The sequence below is a fragment of the Eptatretus burgeri genome, chromosome 8 (genome assembly GCF_056783735.1).
Source record: "Eptatretus burgeri isolate ZD-2024b chromosome 8, Ebu_testis_v1, whole genome shotgun sequence".
NCBI classification, from domain to species: Eukaryota; Metazoa; Chordata; class Myxini; order Myxiniformes; family Myxinidae; genus Eptatretus; species Eptatretus burgeri.
In genome coordinates this window covers 56,544,719-56,563,694 of record NC_140968.1, presented here as the reverse complement: position 1 = coordinate 56,563,694, position 18,976 = coordinate 56,544,719, and the positions used below count along the sequence as shown (strand labels likewise).

Here is an 18,976-nt window from a genome sequence, read left to right as displayed (position 1 = left end):
TTCATCCATTTCACTTGAAATTTGAAGAGGGCATGTGTATTTTATCACTGAATCCAACCACCAATTATTTTTTTAAGGTCAAATTTGTTTTATGCATTTCGCAAGTTTCATGCTATGCATGACATCTTTCTTGTTTGTTTGTGTGCAGGATTTCTTAAAATGTTGTGGATGGATTCGGACGAAACTTGGTGGACAGGTTGGGTGTGTGGCAAGGACGAATTGCTTCGATTTTGGTGAAGATCTGGATCCGGATCCGACTCCGAGAATAATTAAATCTTTTAATGATTCTTCACCATTGAGAGATAGGGCCAAAAATGATATAGTACTGCAGAGCATGATATTTCAAAAATATTGTTACGGCTGTGGAAATTCGCATTACACCATAAAGGGCCCTCAGGGGAGATATCTCTGTAGGTACATGTGTAGTTAGCCCAAACCCGTTGTATAGAGGGAATTTATGTGATCGATCTGGGCTGAGACGCTTTGAGTCAGCCATTTTTCTGTTCTATCTTTTATTTCAAACAAACAAAAACCACCAATGATGCTCGTGGGCTTTTCCCGCCATTCTTCCCCGCGCTTGGTGTGAGGGAAGGGGGAAGGGCAGCTCGCCGCCAATTGGTGGATGACCAGCGTGAGGCGGTCGGGGTGAGAGAACGCCCCTTTTCGAGAACCTTCTCGAAGGAGGGTGGAGCCGAAAACGGGGCGGAGCGAAGGGCGGAGCCCCGCGCTATAAAGGACGGACACGGGCGGGGCGAGCTCTCACTCTCTTCCTCCACTCTCTTCCTCCTCCTCTTCCTCTTCGCTCGTCTGCAGGGGTGGTTATTGTCGTCGGTGGTTCGTTCGTCTACGAGTTCTTCAGCGAGTTTTCCTACGAGTCCAGCTGGAGGGAGTCGAGTCGGCGCATCCTCGTCCTGGGCCTTGGCGCAGTCTACATCGGGAGAGGGTGAGCCTTCTGCCAGGTGCTGGAACGATCAGCCCGCGGTCCCGAGAATGCGTCGACGGGACGGAGCATCCACCATTCTCCCCTTCGAGCCCGAGCGTCAACAATTTCCCCTCCCCCATAATCTGCACTAAGATAGTGCCGGAAGCCCCGTTCGTGGCACGGAGCGGCTACACGTGCCGGCGCGAGGTGCGAGTCGCAGACCACATCGGGGGAGGCTCAGATTCGACGTCAAGGACGCGATGCTGGACGACGCGTGCAGGGAAGTCGCAACTTTCTCTTTTCCTTTGGGTTCGTGTAAATGACTGTGGGTGGCGCCTGTCCTTGAAGTAAAACTGGTTGAGTGTTGCCGTGTGTCGGGTTTACTCGGGACATCTCTTTTGCCTGTGATTGTGTATACGTGCCATTTCTTGACTTGCTTTTGCTTTATTGTACATGATGATTGTGACTGTATACGTGCCTTCTGTGCTGGTCTGCGTGTGCAATTAAATGTGCTTGTGTAATTGTTCCCGCTTCGCTTCGTCTCCTTTCCTTTTATTGACTCTCCATCCTACTTCACGTAAGAGGTTCGTAGTGGGTTCAACATCCCAGTAATTAATCTGAACCGTGCAGGTCGATGATAACACCGCTCGGTTATCCCGATAGTACGGAACGGGCCGCCCAAGCGGCTCGTGTCCGGAGTCGACCTGTGGCGAGGTACGATCGCCCGGTTAACAATTCGCGTGGGTACTTAGGTAGGTCGAGTTTGGCGAACAACCCAACCCTACGTGGGTGGCCGATTGGCACGATCGTGGTGAGGTCGAAAGGCCCACCCGTGACTAGCTCCCGGCGTTGGTCCGAGAGGGTCACGACAGAATTGTCCATCCGGTGGGCGACGTTGCGCGATTCGAGTTACGTGGCCGTTCGCACGCCAGTGGGTGTGAATTCGCAACAATATATTGGGCCCGAAACATTCTCTTGGATCAGGCATTACGTGCTAGAGGTATGCACTACACTGAGTGCCCTTCTAGTTACCTCAGCCTCCAAAGGTGAAGGAGGTTATGTTTTCACCCCTTACTGTCTTTGTTTGTTACTTGCAAAATCGAAGATTTTTTAACTATATTGGTTCGTCGGATTTGTTATTCTGTCTGTCTGTTTGTCTGTCTGTCTGTCTGTTTATCACCCACAGGTTATAATTTTAAACCCATCATCACGAAACTTCACCACATGGTAGAGTTTGTCATAAGGAAAAAGCCTATTGTTTTTCAGATCAACATGGGCCAAAGGTCAACAACTAAGATGGTATTTCTAAAATCCTCAATTTTCATCCGGTTTACTTGAAATTTGAAAATAAGTTTTCTTTCCAGTCAATTAATTCAACTAGCCAATTATTCTTGAGGTCAACATTGACTAAAATGTCAACATAGTCCCAAGGTCAACAACTAAGGTAGTATTTCTAAAATCCTCAATTTTCATCCGATTGACTTGAAATTTGAAGAGGATTTATATTTCAGGTCAATGAATTCAACAACCAATTATTTTTGAGGTCAACATTGATGAAAATGACAACATATGCCTAATTTCTAAACTTGTCAGTTTTCATCCGATTTTCTTGAAATTTGAAGAGGAGTTGCATATTTGGTCATTTCATTCAACCACCAATTATTTTTGAGGTTAAATTTGTTTTATGGATTTTGCAAGTATCGTGCTCTGCATGATGTCTTATTCTTGTTTGTTTGTCAGTCAATCGCCTACAGGTCACAATTTTGAACTGATCTTCACAAAACTTCACCACATGGTCGAGTTTATCAAAAGGAAGAAGCCTGTTGTTTTTAAGGTCAATATAGGCCAAAGGTCAACAACTTGGGTGAGATTTCGAAAATCCTCAATTTTCATCCGATTGACTTGAAATTTGAAATGGATTTATATTTCAGGTCACCTAATTCATCCACCAATTATTTTTGAGGTCAAATTTTTTTTTTATGGATTTTTCAAGTATCGTGCTCTGCATGACGTCATCTTCTGGTTTGTTTGTTTGTCTGTTTGCTTGTCTGTTTGTTTGTTTGTGTGCAGGTATATAACTCAAAAAGTTGTGGACGGATGTGGATGAAATCTTGAGGACATGTTGTGTGTGTGACAAGGACAAATTGATTCAATTTTGCTGAAGATCTGAATCTGGATCTGGATACGATAATTATTTAATTGTTAAAGTGATTCTTCATCATTGAGAGATAGGGCCAAAAACGATATAGTACTGTAAAGCATGATATTTAAAAAATGTATTGGACCCGATATGTTCTTATGGATCAGGCGTTATGTGGTGGAGGTATGCGTTCCACCGCGTGCCCTTCTAGTTTTTCTTTGCAATCATTGGGGCTGTATTTTTTTTTCTGTTTCGTTTTCCTGTGTCATATCCATTCATTTGCACCTGCTTTTGCAAATTTGTTGCTCAATGAATGAAGGATGACGTCATAAAACGAATATGCCGTTATTGTGATGTATCAGGTATGCGATAAATTATTTGTGCTAATACCCGGCTTGATTCCCGCAAACAAAATTCAAACAGCTTGCCTAGTTTCGGAGATAATTGTATAGGCGATTTCCATTAGCGGCGATATTATGACGTAAACTTTTTTTCTAGGAAAAATTCCAAAATTGGAGATGGTTACTGCCTGCGCGTGGGCTTCCTGCATATACATGGCAAGTTTCACGAAGATCCGATGAAAACTCTGGGTTGTGAAAGAAAAAATGTCAAAAAATACCAACGACGTCATAAAAATTGATATCACGTCATAATGATGTATCATATGTGCGGTAATTCATCTCTGCTAATGCGATGTTCGATTCCCGCAAACAGAATTCAAAAAGCTTGCCTTGTTTCAGAGATAATGGTATAGGCGATTTCCATTAGCGGCGATATTATGAAGTCAACGTTTTTTCTCAGAAGAATTTCCAAAATCGGAGATGGTTACTGCCTGCACGTGGGCTTTCTGCATATACATGGCAAGTTTCACGAAGATCCGATGAAAACTCTGGGTTGTGAAACCCAAAATGTCAAAAAATAGGAATTACGTCATAATGATGTATCATATGTGCGGTAATTCATCTCTGCTAATGCCCTGTTCGATTCCAGCAAACAGAATTTAAAAAGCATGCCGAGTTTCGGAGCTCATTTTTTAGGCGATTTCCATCAGCGGAGATATTTTGACGTCATAACTATTTTTCTCGGAGGAATTTTCAAAATCGGAGATCGTTACTGTCTGCGCAGGGTATTTTTACATATACACGCCAAGTTTGAGGAAGTTTCGATGAAAACTGTAGGCTGTGAAACAAAAATGTCCACAAGAAGGAGATGAAGAACAACAACGTGAGTAAGACTTAGACATCCTCCATGAGGATCTAAAAATTGACAAAGTTTAGTCCTGTCCTATTCATCCATCAATAAGCAATAGTCTCTCTTATATGTATTTTCAGAATGTATGTTACTCTAACACGAAAACAAATTGCATTTTAGTGATGCATGGTCATGTTGAACATCTGATTGTGTGATCTCATACCTGTTTGAGTCATGTAACGTAACCAAAAACGTACATTCATTTTCTCAGACCAAGTTTTATTTTTAGGTTAATTCAGGCAATTAAAATTATTTCCTTCTCAGGACCCTTCATGCAAATACAAGTGTTTTATTGATATTCGTGCATGCATTATTAAGAAAACAATGAATAAAAAAGGTAACATGAGTAACCGGCATGTAACTTGAGTAACTACGTTCCCATGGTATGCTGCGTTTTTCGCTGGTGGTTGCATCGTTGGTTAGGGGCACAGCTACGCTGCTGATGCAGTGCCCCTATTACCAGTATACTGGTGCTCATTTTACCGACCTTGGAAGGATGACAGTCTGAGTCAACCCCCTGGTGTTAGTTCAGTGGTAAACGGGGCTCAAACTCAGGACTCGTCCCAAGCCACTGTCCAAACCGCGAAGCCAACACCAGGTTGCAGTAGCTATGTTTTCCTTCAACTTAGAAGCACAGTTTTTTTCATGTGGCTGCATGAAAGTTGTATATGGTATGTGATGTGTGCATTGAACACAAGTTAATCTACAACAAAAGAGGACAGCATCTGGAGTTGAGCTACCACAATCTGAAGTTGAACAGAGAAGCAATAGTCTTGACCTGAAGATTGTGTTTGATAATGCCAAGCCAATTTCTGGTATTGCCACCATGCACGCTCTGGAAGTGTCGGATTAAAGATTTCTGCATTTGTTCGTACTCAGGATAAATGCAGTAACATTCAGATAAATGCAGTAACAGGATAAGACGAGGATCTTAGCTCATTTGAGCTTGTTGAGTTGTTTGTCAGTCAAAACATCTTTTCACGTTGAATCCCAATTTCTCAAAAACTTCCACTAGGAATGATAATCTAATGTTTGTTGAAGGTACTTTCGGGTACATACCATAAAAAAGTAATTAATTAAATTATCACATTTCAATTTTCAAGGCCATGTCTGATTTTGTGGAATTGTCCATCAGATGCTTCAGGAAGGTGGCCTAGGATGGGATGGCATCCGAATATTCCCACATTCTTGTTGGGTTGGCCCGGGAAGGTTTTTGGCCCAAGCCTTTCATTAACTAGCAGTCAAGGCCTGACATTCGACTTCAGATTATTTAAGCAGAAATTTGTAATTTGTTCAGGGTGTCGGCGATAGCTCGCCTTCACTTCGTGAAATACATGTGGAGAGATAGGCGGCCCAGGTGGTCATGGTTGATGGTGAGGTTGAGATATTCATTAGACTTAGACACAACCGCTTTCAATGATAACCATGGAACTACATCGGTGGGTTCATTCGCCGACCTTTCCAGAACGACAGGGTGAGAGATTTTCCAGGATTGAACAACATGAACATCAGAGCAGCATCAAATCATTGAAAGATCAGCAGAGGGTGACGCACCTGCTGTCTGCCTATCAGTGGAATGGGGATGCTGTATGACACAGATCCCCCAGGTCATGAGAACATTCACGTCCACCAACGACCGTCGCCGACAGACAGGCCCTCCGGCTTAATGTACATCCGATGGATGGCATGGTGCATACACTGATGGATCGACTTGCATGCAAAACACCAGCATGACAGTTTATTTACATGCGAAAGGGTCGATATTTGAACCCTGGCTGGACAGCTCATTGACGAGTGCACGAGCGTTTAAGCTATCCTGCGAGCTCTGACATTTGCCGAAATAAATAATGGAAATGCACTTTCTGGTTGTCATCAATCATGTCACAAGGTGCATAAAAAAGGAAACTCCAGGTTTCATTATCAAAAATCTCAAACATTCCTCTTATGCCTGAAAGCATTATGCTAAGAATGATAAATACAGCCATGGTTATGAAAAGTGGAAATAAATGTGTCAATCTTTGCCCACCCACATCAGCATGAGCACACCGTCTTTGATGGAGTGTTCCTTTGAAGAGTAAAAATCACCTTCTGTCCTTGAAACACCATCATAATAACTTTGATGTGTAAGGCTTCACTGTGCCTGCACCTTTCACAGGAAAAAAAAAAAAAAACGTCAGAACATTTTCTCCTTCAACAGCTTGGCTTGTCTGGCATGATGATGATGATGATGATGATGATGATAATGATGATGGAGACCTTCATGCATGAACAAATGGGCTAGAAAAGGGCAGAATGCCTGAAGGAATCAGCTGTTACAATTGGCATTTTGCTTTCTGACTTGCAGGTATGTGGGGCCTTTTACGAACCATCAAGCCAAACAGGAATGGACATCTGTGAATCATCCCACCCATGCCATCCCCCCTCCTAACCCTTGGGTGGAGCACCGTTCATGCCTCTGTTTTGCTCTGTGCATGTTGCTTCATGTGAAGGGTTCACCGGTCAGACGACATTTGGGTGTGTGGTGGCACCGGAGAAGGTGAACTGTTTCTTCCATACGTCTTGTCATTGGACATCTGTGTGCGTGGAAGGTAATTTAGATTTTGGGTTAATTTTGGAAATAAGTATAAACTGGTAATGGAGGCTGGCAGAATAGTCGAGGCCATAGGGTGTGCACACTCGTCTCTGAGCTGGCTGGCCTGGGTTTGAATCTCAACCCAGCTATAAACAGTATTCCTGGTGTTTTGCAGGCAGGGTGATTCATCAATGTGTGTGCCATCCCTTAGATGGACGTTAAACTGGTCCTCCCATCTGCCAGCATTAGTTGGTTGACATTAAAGATCCCACAGTGTCTTTTGCAAAGAATAGGCGAGCTGTCGCCTGCAACGTGAACAAATTACAAATTCCTGCTCGAACCTATAGGGGGCACTGCATCAGCAGCACATATGCACCCCCAGCAAATATTGTGATACACAGCCATGTAATGCATATGAAAAAAGAAGAAGCTGGAAATGGGAATACAGAGAGAGACAGAGACAAAGCTGAAAAAAAAGGACAGTTATTTTTTAAGTTAAAGACCAAATATTAATCATGACTATTTTTGTTGTCATTAAAACGTACCGTGTTTAGTTTTCAATGCATCGTTTTAGTTTTTAAAATGTACACAAACTCCAAGGTGATGTTGAGTGTACGAAAGTAGACATGTACGTTTCAAAACTGTCTGTATATAATCTATACTATAAAAGGCAGTGTGTGTGTGTGTGTGTGTGTGTGTGTGTGTGTGTGTGTGTGTGTGTGTGTGTGTGTGTGTGTGTGTGTGTGTGTGTGTGTGTGTGTGTGTGTGTGTGTGTGTGTGTGTGTCTCCTCCATAACTCCAAAACCATAAAACCTAGCAGCCTGAAACTTTGCAAGCATACTAAGAAAACTCCAAGTGCAAGAGTGAAAATTGGGTGTTTGGGTTCATTAAAACACCTTTTGAAGATAATTAATGGCCTTATTTAATTGTATCTTTCATCAGATGATCCTCGGATATCTCGCTGTCTGGGATCTTGAGGCGTTTCCTGGGTAACCTCTCGGGTCTGAAGCTATCATGTTTTTTTGACCTACTCAACCATGCTTTGACTTGGAAGAGACTGCAACGATTTCTTAAGAACAAAGTTTTTTTTTCCACTTTCCTCACTCATATTATCGAATGCCTGTTCATCAAAGCTACGAATCGCTGGATACATTGCTATGCTTATAAATGCCTGGAGACGCCAGTGTTTGTGGCTTTATTTAATTTGTGAATATGAATAACCAAGAGAATCTCTTAAACTAACCATTGTTACAAAATTTAAGCTCCAGATTTGAAAATATCAGCAGTTCCGACTCCAAAAAAGCATTGATTTGTCCAATTTGGCTATTGCACGGGTGTTTCTGGGTGCATAGTTGGATCGACAGCAATTAGTAATTGCTTTCCAAGCTAGGCGTTCTGTTGGAGTGCTTGATTGAGTGCTTAAGCCACCTACCGAGCAATACAGCACAGTTCATGTCCTGATTCGGATGTGCAGTTGACAGTTACTATAAGGTCGAGGTATGTATACAGCACACACGGACATGGTACATTTGGGTAGATTTGGATCTGCACGGACTCTCTGTTGGTGTGTGGACATTCCGTGCCTGTTACGGGCCCTGGTGGCAAAGTTTCATCCCATATCTTATGGAGGTTTTATCAGGTTTTCCTTTGTCCTCGCGCCTGTTTCTGAAGCACTTGGTTATCAGATTTGCTTTACAAAGGTTAAATGTTTCTCTTTGTGAGTTTCTGATTTCCGAGCCGTTTGCTGGAATTAACGTGATTTCTAAATTACTGAGCCAAAATATTTTTCCACCCGTCACACACAGCTGTTTATAAAGAATAAAGTTTGTGAACATATCACTAAAATGTCGATATAAATATGAATGCAACATTTTATTTCGGTGAAAGCTACCCAAGGTTTTTGGGTTGGATGCAGTATGTACTGTAGTCGGTAATCACACTGATTTCAACCTGCCAATTCCCGAAAAATTGCCAATATCGGCCAAGCGTGTGTGTGTGTGTGTGTGTGTGTGTGTGTGTGTGTGTGTGTGTGTGTGTGTGTGTGTGTGTGTGTGTGTGTGTGTGTGTGTGTGTGTGTGTGTGTGTGTGTGTGTGTGTGTATGTTCACAAAGCAAAACATATTCTCTCTGATTACTCCCCTACCCTGCACCTCACTCTGTCGCTCCCTCTCCCCCTCCCTCTCCCTCTCGACATATCCGGCCGGTCGTTGTGTCTGGAATGTGGTTATGTCCGGGCGGAGTTTGTCACTGGACGTGTCTGGATGGGAGTTTGTCTGTGGACATGTCCGGATTTGAATTTGTCTCCGGACGTGTCCTGGTAGTGTTTATGTCTGATGGGAGTTTGTCTGTGGACGTGTCAAAGCAGTGTTTGTCTCCGGACAGCTTGACTCAGGACGAATCCGGGCAGTGGTTGTCTCCAAACGTGTCCGGGCGGTGTTTATGTCCTTTACGGGAGTTTATCTCCGGACTCGTCCAGGTGGTGTTTGGCTCCAGACAGCTTGGCTCCGGATGTGTCCGGGCAGTATTTATGTCAGAGTTGTGTTTGTTTCCGAACGTATCCGGGCAGTGTTTATGTACAGGTGGGGTTTGTCTCCGGACATGTCCTGATGGAAGTTTGCCTCCGGACACGTCCAAGCAGTGTTTGTCTCCAGATGTGTCCAGGCGGTGATTGTCTCTGGGTGGTTTTGATAGTATGACCGGTAGAAAATGGATTTCAGACATTATTTTGTTTGCCTCTTCACTATTATTCCATGCAGAATCATTTTTATGAGACAGTATGAATTGTAATTGACCCCCCCACCACATGTCTGCCTTCCCTTCCTCTCACCTCTCACTGCCTTCCAAACCCCCCCCCCTGCCACTTTCTCACTCTGTCTCCCTCTATCTCCTCTCTCTTTCCCCACCTCTCTCTCTCTCTCTCTCTTTCTCTCTCTCTCTCTCTCTCTCTCTCTCTCTCTCTCTCTCTCTCTCTCTCTCTCTCTCTCTCTCTCTCTCTCTCTCTCTCTCTCACACTCTCTCTCTCTCTCTCTCACTCCCTCTTTTTTTCCTCCCCATCTCAGTGTTGTTTTTTTCACTTTACTCACTCATATTATTGAATGCCTGTTCATCATAGCAAATGAATCGCTGGATACATTGGAATGCTAATAAACGCCTGGAGATGCCAGCGTTTGTGGCTTTATTTCATTTCTGTACATACCATAACCTCGAGAATCTCTTAAACTCAGCCGAATTTCAAAATTTACGCTCTGGAATTTAACTTAGCAGCAGTTCCCACTGCTAAAAAAAAAAAGTGTTCATTTGTCCAATTCAGACATTGCTTCGGTCATTCCCGGTGCATGGGTTTATCGACAGTAATTGGTAATTGCTTGTCAAGCCAGGTGTTCCATTGGAGTGTTTGCTTGAGTTCTTAAGCCACTTACTGAGTGTCATACAGTCAATAGCAGTGCAGTTTGTGTCCTGATTGGGAGGTACATGCAATTCTACATTGGTTATTTTATATCACTCGGTGTGCTTTACAAAGGTTATATGATTTCTCTTTGTGAGTTTCAAAGCAAAATGCATTTAATAACTCCAGATTTCTCAGCTGTTTGCCATATTCACATGTTTTCTAAATTACAGAAGCAAATTTTTTTCCACCCTACACATGAAGATTGGCGGCACATCTCCTTGAAATGTCTATGATGAAACGTTGCTTTTTCAATTTGTTTATTGAAATTCTCCCAATACAAGGGTGAAAGCTACTCAAGGTTTTTGGGTTGTATACAGGACGTACTATAGTCAGTAAACAGACTGACTCCAACCTGCCGATTCCTGAAAAATTGCCGATATTGGCCAAGCACTAATATATATTGTGTGTTTTTTTTCACGAAGAATAACATCCACTCTGCTAACTCCCCAACTCTCTCTCTCTCCCTCTCCCTCTCCCTCTCCCTCTCCCTCTCCCTCTCCCTCTCCCTCTCCCTCTCCCTCTCCCTCTCCCTCTCCCTCTCTGTGGAGATCTCCGGACAGTGTTTATCTCTGGGTGGTGGTTGTCTCCAGACGGAGTTTGTGTCCGGGTGTTGTTTATCTCCAGATGGTATTTGTCTCCGCTTGTGTCCGGGCAGTATTTATCTCAAGACGTGTCCAGACGGCTTGGTTCCAGACATGTCCACATGTTGATTGTGTCCAACCACAATCAGTCGTACTGAGTCGTACACAATCAGAGCACAGTATGGATGGCAGTATTTGTGTCTGGACTGTGTTTATCTCCGAACATGTCCGGGCGGTGTTTGTCTCTGCGCCGTATTTATAATATGTCTGGTCGAAAATAGATTTCAGACATTATTTTGTTTCCATCTTCACTATTATTCTATGCAGAATAATTTTGATGAGACGGTTTGAATCATAATTAATGCTCCATCGTAAATCTGCCTTCCCTTCCCCCAACCCTCCTCACTGTCCCTCCCTCCTTGCTCCCACATCCCTCCTCACTCCCCCTCTTTTCTTTCTCTCTCTTACCCGACACGTCCTCACTCTCCCCCTCTCTCTCCCCCCCTCTCTCTCCCCCTCTCTCCCCCTCTCTCTCCCACCACTCTCTCTCTCTCCCCCCCCCCATCTTTTTCTCCCCCTCCTCTCTTTCTCCCCCTCCTCTTTTTCTCCCCTGTCCTTTCGTATTTTCATCAGCGAAGCAACAGGTGGTAATTATGACTATATAATAAATGTGTCTAGCATAATACAAAAAAACCCACACTTTATGGGGATTATAATGATTGGCTCTGCCATCTTTCAATATCGATCTACAGGAAACATTCAATACATACATTTGCAGACGTGGGATGTGGACTCACCAGCGCTTCCTGGTCCAACCCCCCACTTGCAAAATTGGAGAAAACATCACATGGCGAGCGTGACCCATCAAGAACTGTTCCTGCCTACCACGGCTTCAGGATATTCCTGTCCGAATTTTCAAACACATGAAAACCATCTTCAAAAATGAAGCGTAAGTCATGAAAATGATTTGTCATGTTTCTGCAATTTGTCTGCATTCTACATTTGTCATACAATTTGCTGGTTTTAAAAACCAGTTGTATTTTGCTTCATGTTAATCGGAAGTGTGCATTGAATTTTACTGCAGCAGCAGCAGTGATGGAACTTACGTATGCAACCATGTACACAGATCAGTATTGCTTGCATATCGTGCACAGAAACGGAAAGCGTTTGATGAAACTGAAGAAGAAGATGCTGATTTTTGTGATGCAAGCTTGGTTTCCGGAGGAAGTGGAAAAGCAGGTTTGACGTTGGGCCCTAATTGGAGCACAGCTGCAATGCAATACAGTTGGATTTTAGAGAATCATTGGAGTAATATACTACTTTACTTCTAGCTTTGTCATATTCGATTACTTATGAATGTGTCTTGTTTATATTTGTAGTGGCTGCTTCAATAGAGTGAATCAAAGCCTGTAAACTGGAGACGGCTTCTTTCTTCCATTACAAAGCGGCAGTGAATGAAACGCGACAGTTCAGCTCTCGGCGCTGCGGCTCGGTCGAAACTATTTTAAACAAGCTCAAATGAGCTTAGATCCTCGTCCTCTTAATGATGACGTGATAAAAAAAAGAATATGACGTCATTGTGATGTATCAGGTTTGCGATAAATATCTGTGCTAATACCCGGCTTGATTCCCACAAACAAAATTCAAACAGCTTGCCTAGTTTCGGAAATAATGGTATCGGCGATTTCCATTAGTGGCGATATTATGACGTCAACGTTTTTTCTAGGAAGAATTTCCAAAATCGGAGATGGTTACTGCCTGCGCGTGGGCTTTCTGCATATATACATGGCAAGTTTCATGAAGATCCGATGAAAACTCTGGGTTGTGAAACAAAAAATGACAAAAAATAGGAATGACGTCATAAAAATTGATATGTCGTCATAGTGATGTATCATATGTGCGGTAATTCATCTCTGCTAATGCCCTGTTCGATTCCTGCAAACAGAATTGAAAAAGCTTGCCAAGTTTCGGAGATAATTTTTTTAGGCGATTTCCATTAGCGGAGATATTTTGACGTCATAACTTTTTTTTCTAGGAGGAATTTTCAAAATCGGAGATGGTTACTGTCTGCGCAGAGTATATATATATATATATATATATATATATATATATATATATATATATATATATATATATATATATATATATATATATATATATATATATATATATATATATATATATGCCAAGTTTCAGAAAGTTTCGATGAAAACTGTAGGCTGTGAAATAAAAAAGTCTACAAGAAGAAGATGAAGAACAATAACGTGAGTAAGACTTAGAGATCCTCCACGAGGATCTAAAAACCTCAATATCGACATTGGGAAAATGATTCATTCAAAGAATGGTGCAAGAGTCATGCAGGATGATATAGATTTTTAAGAAGTGAAAACGCTTGAATATTTGGTATGTCCTTCCTTCCACCCATCCGTCAAAAATGAAGAAGAAAACCTTTCTAATCCACGGTTTTGTTAATTTCTAGTTTGTTGTTTTGTTCTTTCTTGTTGTTTAGTTTTTTGTGTAATTGTTTATTTTACATCAGGACAGTTATGGCAGTAACCCAGCCTGTTGGGGAAGTAACCATCAGTCCCCCATGGAGCTACTTTTTAAGTGGTGCAGCTGCTTTACTGCACCTCTTCCTTCGGACACGGATGCAATTAAAAAAAATTTTTAATTATTATTTATACATACTGTATATATATATATATATATATATATATATATATATATATATATATATATATATAATTTTATTATCTATGAATTTTTGGGGGATGTTTAACAAAATAATAAATAATTAAAAAAGGAGGCGGGTTCAAAAAAAGGAAGCAGCGGGGACGATCAACTGGTATTTTTTTATTTGGCCTAATTTGTGAATTTCGTGACCATGCACATGTGAGCCACAGTTTGTTTATAAATCCTGCACTTGCACACTATTCAACCTAGAAAACTCAGATGAACCCCCCCCCAAAAAAAAAAAAATTTCATTTAAGCACACGATTTTCTTCCCTCTGTATTATGAGCATGTACCTTCTTTGGATGGTATATCATAGACCCCTGTCGTGATCACTCCAAATAGAACATGCATGACCTTGTTTCCTCTGCACGAGTTGAAATCAAAATGTACCTTTGCTTCCTCAAAATGGTACCTTTATTTAACGATAGAAAATGTGTTGATCAGTCTTCAAATGTACACGAGAGGCCGACAAAGCCTCAGAGCTATGCGGAGCGAAAAAAAATGGTGGCCATTTCTGGGCCGCTGAAGCGAAAGACGTGGCCTGGTTAATGGGCAGTGCTTGTGATGCTGCGGAAGAGGGGTGAAGGTGGGGCCTGTAGAATGGGTGGTGCTTATGGCACAGCCAGGAACTAACCTTTTTGTATAAGAAAATGAGGGGAGGTTTACAAAAGAGGTCCTTGCATTTACAGAAGTGAATGTTACTTAGGTATGTATCTGATAAATAATCAGGTAAAAGGTTTGCATCAACAATGGAGAAAAAAATAATAATGAGAGCGATCAATCAGAGATTGCAGACCTTCGTCAGGACTTGTGTATGGTGTATTTTGAGTGGTGTTTGCTGGTGTGTTTGTATGGTTTGTAGATGATGCATTGGCGAGGTTGGTTTATGTCTATACAGCAGACAAACCTTTTTGGTTTTTTTTTTTGTATAGATTCACGTTCTGATTGTATGTCTTTTATTGATACAGTTCACATAGATGTAGATGTATTTTTATAGTGCGTACTTTATAGACGTACTTACATTGTCAATGATGCATCCTTTTTAGACTTACTCACAAGCCAATTGTACGTACTTTATGTATGTACTGTACTCACATTCTAATTGTGTGTATTTTTTAGAGTTACTCGGTTTAAAAAAACGATAACGTGTAACACTGCCTACAACTAAGTGGTGTTGCAGCCTTTGTCAACACATTTTGTGTGGAAGGACAGACAGACAGAAACAAAACAAACAAATGGATGCAATACCCTCTCCCCTGGCAATGGTAAAAAAAAAAGATTTGAATTGGTGGTTAAGGAGGTGGGGTGGAAGGAGAAGGGGTGGGGTAAGGAAGACACAGCTTTGAGAAAAAGACAAAAACGAAAATAGAGAATTGGGAAAAGAAAAATATACAGGTGAGAATGTGGAGGTGCTATAAGGAATATTGATTGCATAACGGTGAGGATGCCCGTAAGGAGTGTCTGCTTTGGTATCGTTGGATACGTGCACCTGAGTGAGTGCACGCTCCTGCATGTATACATTGATTTCCCAGAGTTTCGTCTTCCTCTCTCCCTTCACCTTTCCCACTCTCTTTCCCCTTCCTTCCATTAAAAAGTTGTTAACACCACCCACCTGCCCTCCCCCCACATCCACAAACCATCCTTATCTTGCATGTGCCTTGTACCTGTTGCACTCCCCACACATGTTAATTTGGAACAAAAATAGAAACCCTTTCCCCAATTACACCCCCAATCCTCTTGCATTGCACCTGTCATCACCAACATGCAGTGCTCTGTTAAGGTGTTGAAGTATGTATTGCGATCGAGGACAGTATGGATGGGAAGAATTTATATCGTGCATTCATATTTGTTCGTTTCAGGGGCAGTGCAGATGGAAACAAATACATAGGAGGCAAAATATACCGGAGAATGGAAATACAACAGCAGATTGTGCGTGAGCATGAAAATGTACAATTGTGAGCCATTTTATGCTGGCAGTCACTGTATTATTGAAATGTATTTTAAAATGTAAATTAGAAATGCATATCTGACAAAAGCTTTTTCATATTTGCTCCAAAATAACATTCCTTTTCCCCTTCCAGCAGATATAATACAATGAATTTGCGCCGGAACGCAATTACGCACGAGATTAAGTGCAACTGTAACTGGAAATTGGAAGTGCACGGGCATCTGTTGATGTGGACGACAAATCTTCCTCTGTTCCATTTACTCGGAAATGCATTTTGTACAAACAAGATTTGACTTCCCATTCGGCAATTGCACTTCACATGCTGCACAAAAACGCTCGCTGATAATCACGAGGAAAGGACTGGGTTTTCATCTTCACGCACAGCCCATGGTGCTGCCTGGAAACAGGTGCCATCACTGAGACGGATGCCTTCCACTCGTTTATAACATTGCTGACAACATGCCCACCAGTGTGTTAATCTGGATTGTCTATCCGGAGTGAAAATAACAACTCCTTATGAATGCTAGGTCCGTTCGCGATTCTACCAAATGTCTTGGGACAGCCCCTTTCCAAGATTGGTGGAAATTTCGACATTTAATTGTCCCACCTGCATTGCGATATGAGTGTCAGTAAAAACAGTATGGATAGTCTTTCATCATGCCCCACAGGAATGGGTTAAAGGGTTTCCAAAGAGATATTGACAATAATCAGCTGACCGTAAGTGAGTGCTTTCATCAGGACAATTTAAACTGTGCTCACAATCCCCATATCAAGTATGGAGAAGAAATACCATGAAGTCATTGTTGATCTCCCACTCCCCCCACCTCCACCACCACCACCTTATCACCCCCAGCAGCTCATCATCACGTGATAATACATGGATTTCCTCAAAAGGCTGCTCAGGTTAATTTACTAGTGCACCTTGGAGGACCCTACTCTCCCTCTTTTCAACTTAAATGTGAAAGACTACAGGCTACAAAGCAACCCTGACCATAAATCCAGGAGATCATCGAAGATCCTCAAGAGGGAAGAGAACCTTGAAATAAAGTGTCGGATGAAACGGAAGCATTTTTTCCAGTTTGGGTAAGGTGGAAACTGCTGCCCTTTTAATAACAAACTTCTGAACCCATAGCAAGTTGCATGGAGGCACTTAAGAATCGACCATGAAATGTGGAGTTCCACTCTGTGTAGACCAGACTTGGCCTGGAAGGCAAGCAAGGCAGTTGGGCCTTTAAAAAAAAAATTTACCATCAATCGTTTTCGTACTGACAATCCAATTCATTCGCATGGAGGAAGATTTGTGGGAATATGCTCTGATTAACGAAGCTTCGAGGGCTGTGTTCGAAGCAAAGGTCAGCAGATACATGAGATGGCTTTGCTTGGTTGAGCAGAGAGTACGTGCTGTGTTAAGCATCATCGACATGAACTTGTTCCTAATTTTTCTTTTAATTTAATTCCCTTTTTTTTCCCATTATTCTGTTCAATTAGAATTGGCAAGAATGGTATTTAAAAATGAGACAATAGCCTTTTCAACTCAGACTGCTCGAGTCCCTACCCTCAAATCAGACCCGATCCTCACGCTGCTTACCACCCCCTCATGCTGCCTTCTCCCCCTCCCCCTCTCATGCTGCCTTCTCCCTCCCTCCTGTCATGCTGTCTTCTTCCCTCCCTCTCATGCTGCCTTCTTCCTACCCCCCTTTCATGCTGCCTTCTTCCCTCCCTCTCATGCTGCCTCTCCCCCACCTCATGCTGCCTCCTCCCCTCACGCTGCCCCTCCACTTCCCACCTCCACTTCCCACCTCCACTTCCCTCTCCTGTTGCTGTCTCACCTGTTGCTCCCTTCACTTCCCACCCCTCTCACTTCTTTCTCCCCCTCCCCCTCTCATCCTGCCTTCTTCCCACCCCCTACTCTCATGCTGCCTTCTTCCCTCCCTCTCATGCTGCCTTCTTCCCTCCCTCTCATGCTGCCTTCCCCCCCTCTCATGCTGCCTTCTTCCCACCCCCTTTCATGCTGCCTTCTTCCCTCCCTCTCATGCTGCCTCTCCCCCACCTCATGCTGCCTCCTCCCCTCACGCTGCCCCTCCACTTCCCACCTCCACTTCCCACCTCCACTTCCCACCTCCACTTCCCACCTCCACTTCCCACCTCCACTTCCCTCTCCTGTTGCTGTCTCACCTGTTTCTCCCTTCACTTCCCACCCCTCTCACTTCTTTCTCCCCCTCCCCCTCTCATGCTGCCTTCTTCCCACCCCCCTCTCATGCTGCCTTCTTCCCTCCCTCTCATGCTGCCTTCTTCCCTCCCTCTCATGCTGCCTTCCCCCCCCCTCTCATGCTGCCTTCTTCCCTCCCTCTCAAACTGCCTTCTTCCCACCCCCTCTCATGCTGCCTTCTTCCCCCCTCTCATGCTGCCTTCTTCCCACCCCCCTCTCATGCTGCCTTCTTCCCACTCCCCTCTCATGCTGCCTTCTTCCCACCCCCCTCTCATGCTGCCTTCTTCCCCCCCCCCCTCTCATGCTGCCTTCTTCCCTCCCTCTCATGCTGCTTTCTTCCCACCCCCCTCTCATGCTGCCTTCTCCCCCTCATGCTCCCTCCCCTTATGCTGCCTCCCCCCTCGTGCTTCATCCCCACCCTCATGCTGCCTCTCCCCCACCCTCATGCTGCCTCTCCCCCACCCTCATGCTCCCTCTCCCCCACCCTCATGCTCCCTCTCCCACACCTCATGCTGCCTCTCCCCCACCTCATGCTGCCTCCTCCCCTCACGCTGCCCCTCCACTTCCTACCTCCACTTCCCTCTCCTATTGCTGTCTCCCCTGTTGCTCCCTTCACTTCCCACCCCTCTCACTTCTTTCACCTCCCACCCCTCTCGCTTCCTTCCATTCCCACCCCTCTCACTGCATTCCCTTCCCTCTCTCACTTCCTCCCAAATTCCCCTCTCCCAACCCCCATGGACATTTCTCAGCGGTCTCCGTATACTGTTTTAACTTAACCCATTTGGTTCAAACCTGTACTAACCTTCCCCCCTCCCCCTCTCCCCATTTTCCACAAGCACCACTGCCAAACGCAAGTCAAGAACCCCTCCTCTCGTGCTTATCTCCCCACCCCCCTTCCTCACTCTCCCCACCTCCCTTCTTCGCTCTCCGCATCCCCGCTCGTCGCTCTCCCCATCCCCGCTCGTCGCTCTCCCCATTCCCCCTTCCTCATTCCCCCCACACCCCCTTCCTCTCTCTCCCCACTCCCCCTTCCTCACTCTCCCCACTCCCCCTTCCTCGCTCTCCCCACTCCCCCTTCCTCGCTCTCCCCACTCCCCCTTCCTCATTCTCCCCACCCCCTTCCTTGCTCTACCCCATCCCTCGTCGCTCTCCCCACCCCCCTTCCTCGCTCT

General features: G+C 43.9%; 1 long non-coding RNA gene across 3 annotated transcripts in view; it reads left to right on the top strand.

Moving 5' to 3' along the window:
- Positions 1–17,315, top strand: part of LOC147021797 (uncharacterized) — a 41,560-nt gene extending 24,245 nt beyond the window's left edge. For all 3 annotated transcript variants that reach the window (XR_015060939.1, XR_015060938.1, XR_015060937.1), the window contains 5 exons: positions 814–2,786; positions 6,658–6,901; positions 11,666–11,862; positions 12,068–12,152; positions 15,507–17,315. This is a non-coding gene — a long non-coding RNA (uncharacterized LOC147021797). The remainder of the gene's footprint in view (positions 1–813; positions 2,787–6,657; positions 6,902–11,665; positions 11,863–12,067; positions 12,153–15,506) is intronic.
- The last annotated feature ends 1,661 nt before the right edge of the window (positions 17,316–18,976 follow it).